Source organism: Physella acuta, unplaced genomic scaffold (genome assembly GCF_028476545.2).
Source record: "Physella acuta isolate Inbredline_101_S28 unplaced genomic scaffold, ASM2847654v3 ptg002143l, whole genome shotgun sequence".
Lineage (NCBI taxonomy): Eukaryota > Metazoa > Mollusca > Gastropoda > Physidae > Physella > Physella acuta.
The window spans coordinates 139,041-145,055 of NW_026733644.1; the positions used below are offsets into that span (position 1 = coordinate 139,041).

A 6,015-nucleotide genomic window follows, 5' to 3' on the forward strand; every position below is an offset into this window, starting at 1 on the left:
CAAGTTATCGTGTTTACACACAGACAGACACAGACACACAGACAGACGGACAGAATTGCAAAGTCCAGTTTTTACGACTCGATAACGCATAAACCGCCAAAACGTTTATATATTTGTATTTATAATTTTTGCCTGATTAAAATAAGTCCTCTATACTCCGGATGTGATGAAGGACTGAGGAGTAAAACGGTGAAAACAGTCAAAATTTCATGTTATTTTTGTGTCCGATTACAATACTTTCTCTATACTTCGTGTATACGAGAAAGTAAAAAGCATGAAAAATTAGATCTTTACATTGAAGATAATCTCCCATGTTTGATGATGACAACGACGAAGCAGCTATTTTTAACCAGCGTTTTAGTGTTAAGCTGACATACCTAAACTTAGTTTTCTAGTGCTAATGATTAATTTATTGGTTGTCGACCTTGAACATGTGCTGGATAAGCTCAACTACACGGTTGCTGAGGCCATTATTATTCCATGACACCAGTTTAACAAAGATATTATTCAAGGCAAGCCAGCCCTGGCATTAAAAAAAGAGCTTCTTTCATCTTTCAAGAAGTCCTGTGACACAACATCGTCATCAGTATAACCCAGGATGCCTTTCAGGGGTCCTCCAGGGGGTCCTTCAGGGGTCCTTCAGATGCAGCCTTGATGGCTTTTTTAAATATCGCCATAGGATGCCCCTCTTTCAAGTCTGCATGTAAGATCAACAACTGAAACATCCGGAACAGGGACTCTAAAAGCGATTCCAGTCAATTTCCATCTACAGAGGGAATAACTTTTGCAACACCTTTGGCTACTACAGTTGAAGATGTTCTGGAAAGTACCACGCCAGCCCTTGTTACTGGGTCCATTAACAGGTTTTTTTTGTGTGGCTGGAACAGCATGCACTGTTGTCATAAGTCCCTCAACAATTCCAAAATTATCATTGACATCTTTGACAAGAGGTGCCAAACAGTTAGTCGTGCAAGAAGCGTTGCTGAGAACAGCCATATCCTGAGTGTATTTATCTTCATTGACACCCATAACAAACATGGGTGCATCTGCAGATGGAGCAGAAAATCACAACTTTTGTTGCCCCACCACTCTTGATATGAACAAGTGCCTTGTCAGTTATAGTGAAAACACCTGTTGACTCAACAACATAGTCAGCACCTGCAGAGTTCCAGTTAATGGCTCCTGGATCACGCTCTGCAAAAACAGTGATGAGTTGTTCATCTCCAACTTTCCATTTTTCTGTGAAACAGATCCCTTAAATTTACCATGTGTGGAAGCATACTGAAACATGTAAACCATGTAATCAAGACCAATAAGGGATCATTCATACTGAAACATGTAAACCATGTAATCAAGACCAATAAGGGATCATTCATACTGAAACATGTAAACCATGTAATCAAGACCAATAAGGGATCATTCGTACTGAAACATGTAAACCATGTAATCAAGACCAATAAGGGATCATTCATACTGAAACATGTAAACCATGTAATCAAGACCAATAAGGGATCATTCATACTGAAACATGTAAACCATGTAATCAAGACCAATAAGGGATCATTCATACTGAAACATGTAAACCATGTAATCAAGACCAATAAGGGATCATTTATACTGAAACATGTAAACCATGTAATCAAGACCAATAAGGGATCATTCATACTGAAACATGTAAACCATGTAATCAAGACCAATAAAGGGATCATTCATACTGAAACATGTAAACCATGTAATCAAGACCAATAAAGGGATCATTCATACTGAAACATGTAAACCATGTAATCAAGACCAATAAGGGGTCATTGACCGCTACAACTGTGACTCCCTCTAGAAGAGCACATCTTAGTGTGAGACATCCAATGCGTCCAAAGCCATTGATTCCAACTTTTAGTTCAGGCATGGTAGTCAAAATTTAATGATTGCTAAGAGTACCGGTTGTGAATGATAGTTTAGAGCGAGAGAAATAACTGCGAATAAGCCGACGATTATAATTAGTTGTTTAGTTATAACTTTTAAAAGTTTAAAAATTTAGTTCTTAATTTAGCTATAGGTTTTTAATTTAAATTAGAGTTAAGTTATAACCAAAATATCAAACATTTATAAAATTACACAAAGATTTCATACGAATCGTATACAATTCGCCTTAGTATCAAAATCAACTAATATATTAATTTTGTTTTATTGCTAGAATTTTGTTTGGTATTTTATACATTTTTTTTACAATATTATGTTTTATTAAACCCCTTTGGTTTACTTAAGTTATTATAATGGGAAGTAACTAACAAATTATTACTACGTGTAAAACCATTCTATTTTTCAACACCTCAATATTCCTCAAGTTATCCAATATTTATTTAATACATTATTATATTGAATTTCGATTTCGAATTTTCTATGTTTGCCTTTTAGATGTCGGCCTTATGGTATGGTATGTCAGCCTTATGGTATGTCGGCCTTATGGTATGGTATGTCGGCCTTATGGTATGTCGGCCTTATGGTATGTCGGCCTTATGGTATGGTATGTCGGCCTTATGGTATGGTATGTCTGCCTTATGGTATGGTATGTCAGCCTTATGGTATGTCGGCCTTATGGTATGTCGGCCGTATGGTATGGTATGTCGGCCTTATGGTATGGTATGTCGGCCTTATGGTATGTCAGCCTTATGGTATGGTATGTCGGCCTTATGGTATGGTAAGTCGGCCTTATGGTATGTCGGCCTTATGGTATGTCGGCCTTATGGTATGGTATGTCGGCCTTATGGTATGGTATGTTGGCCTTATGGTATGGTATGTCAGGTATGTCAGCCTTATGGTATGGTATGTCGGCCTTATGGTATGGTATGTCGGCCTTATGGTATGGTAAGTCGGCCTTATGGTATGTCGGCCTTATGGTATGTCGGCCTTATGGTATGGTATGTCGGCCTTATGGTATGGTATGTTGGCCTTATGGTATGGTATGTCAGGTATGTCAGCCTTATGGTATGGTATGTCGGCCTTATGGTATGGTATGTCGGCCTTATGATATGGTATGTCAGCCTTATGGTATGGTATGTCGGCCTTATGATATGGTATGTCGGCCTTATGGTATGGTATGTCGGCCTTATGGTATGGTATGTCAGCCTTATGGTATGGTATGTCGGCCTTATGGTATGGTATGTCGGCCTTATGGTATGGTATGTCGGCCTTATGGTATGGTATGTCGGCCTTATGGTATGGTATGTCAGCCTTATGGTATGTCGGCCTTATGGTATGTCGGCCTTATGGTATGGTATGTCGGCCTTATGGTATGTCGGCCTTATGGTATGGTATGTCGGCCTTATAGTATGGTATGTCTGCCTTATGGTATGGTATGTCTGCCTTATGGTATGGTATGTCGGCCTTATGGTATGGTATGTCGGCCTTATGGTATGGTATGTCGGTCTTATGGTATGGTATGTCAGCCTTATGGTATGGTATGTCGGCCTTATGGTATGGTATGTCAGCCTTATGGTATGGTATGTCGGCCTTATGGTATGGTATGTCAGCCTTATGGTACGGTATGTCGGCCTTATGGTATGGTATGTCGGCCTTATGGTATGGTATGTCAGCCTTATGGTATGGTATGTCAGCCTTATGGTATGGTATGTCAGCCTTATGGTATGTCAGCCTTATGGTATGTCGGCCTTATGGTATGGTATGTCAGCCTTATGGTATGTCGGCCTTATGGTATGGTATGTCAGCCTTATGGTATGTCGGCCTTATGGTATGGTATGTCGGCCTTATGGTATAGTATGTCGGCCTTATGGTATGGTATGTCGGCCTTATGATATGGTATGTCGGCCTTATGGTATGGTATGTCGGCCTTATGGTATGTCAGCCTTATGGTATAGTATGTCGGCCTTATGGTATGGTATGTCGGCCTTATGATATGGTATGTCGGCCTTATGGTATGGTATGTCGGCCTTATGATATGGTATGTCAGCCTTATGGTATGTCGGCCTAATGGTGTGGTATGTCGGCCTTATGGTATGGTATGTCGGCCTTATGGTATGTCGGCCTTATGGTATGTCGGCCTTATGGTATGTCGGCCTTATGGTATGGTATGTCAGCCTTATGGTATGTCGGCCTTATGGTATGTCGGCCTTATGGTATGGTATGTCGGCCTTATGGTATGGTATGTCGGCCTTATGGTATGGTATGTCGGCCTTATGGTATGGTATGTCGGCCTTATGGTATGGTATGTCGGCCTTATGGTATGGTATGTCGGCCTTATGGTATGTCGGCCTTATGGTATGGTATGTCAGCCTTAAGATATGGTATGTCGGCCTTATGGTATGGTATGTCGGCCTAATGGTATGGTATGTCGGCCTTATGGTATGGTATGTCGGCCTTATGGTATGGTATGTCGGCCTTATGGTATGGTATGTCGGCCTTATAGTATGGTATGTCGGCCTTATGGTATGGTATGTCGGCCTTATGGTATGGTATGTCAGCCTTATGGTATGTCGACATTATGGTATGGTATGTCGGCCTTATGGTATGGTATGTCAGCCTTATGGTATGGTATGTCAGCCTTATGGTATGGTATGTCAGCCTTATGATATGGTATGTCGGCCTTATGGTATGGTATGTCAGCATTATGATATGGTATGTCGGCCTTATGGTATGGTATGTCGGCCTTATGGTATGGTATGTCGGCCTTATGGTATGGTATGTCGGCCTTATGGTATGGTATGTTGGCCTTATGGTATGGTATGTCGGCCTTATGGTATGGCATGTCGGCCTTATGGTATGGTATGTCAGCCTTATGGTATGTCGACATTATGGTATGGTATGTCGGCCTTATGGTATGGTATGTCAGCCTTATGGTATGGTATGTCGGCCTTATGGTATGTCAGCCTTATGGTATGGTATGTCGGCCTTATGGTATGGTATGTCGGCCTTATGGTATGTCGGCCTTATGGTATGGTATGTCGGCCTTATGGTATGGTATGTCAGCCTTATGGTATGTCGACATTATGGTATGGTATGTCGGCCTTATGGTATGTCAGCCTTATGGTATGGTATGTCAGCCTTATGGTATGGTATGTCGGCCTTATGGTATGTCGGCTTTATGGTATGGTATGTCGGCCTTATGGTATGGTATGTCAGCCTTATGGTATGGTATGTCGGCCTTATGGTATGTCGGCCTTATGGTATGGTATGTCGGCCTTATGGTATGTCGGCCTTATGGTATGGTATGTCGGCCTTATGGTATGTCGGCCTTATGGTATGGTATGTCGGCCTTATGGTATGGTATGTCAGCCTTATGGTACGGTATGTCGACCTTATGGTATGTCAGCCTTATGGTATGTCGGCCTTATGGTATGTCGGCCTTATGGTACGGTATGTCAGCCTTATGGTATGGTATGTCGGCTTTATGGTATGTCGGCCTTATGGAATGGTATGTCGGCCTTATGGTATGGTATGTCAGCCTTATGGTATGGTATGTCAGCCTTATGGTATGGTATGTCGACCTTATGGTATGTCAGCCTTATGGTATGGTATGTCAGCCTTATGGTATGTCAGCGTTATGGTATGGTATGTCAGCCTTATGGTATGGTATGTCGGCCTTATGGTATGTCAGCCTTATGGTATGGTATGTCAGCCTTATGGTATGGTATGTCGGCCTTATGGTATGGTATGTCGGCCTTATGGTATGGTATGTCAGCCTTATGGTATGTCGGCCTTATGGTATGTCGGCCTTATGGTATGTCGGCCTTATGGTATGGTATGTCGGCCTTATGGTATGGTATGTCGGCCTTATGGTATGGTATGTCGGCCTTATGGTATGGTATGTCGGCCTTATGGTATGGCATGTCGGCCTTATGGTATGGTATGTCAGCCTTATGGTATGTCGACATTATGGTATGGTATGTCGGCCTTATGGTATGGTATGTCAGCCTTATGGTATGGTATGTCGGCCTTATGGTATGTCAGCCTTATGGTATGGTATGTCAGCCTTATGGTATGGTATGTCGGCCTTATGGTATG

General features: G+C 41.9%; 1 pseudogene; it reads right to left on the reverse strand.

The window, feature by feature from the left end:
* Positions 1-390: 390 nt before the first annotated feature.
* LOC131932350 (glyceraldehyde-3-phosphate dehydrogenase 2-like) lies at positions 391-1,934 on the reverse strand (annotated as a pseudogene).
* Between the last annotated feature and the right edge of the window lie 4,081 nt (positions 1,935-6,015).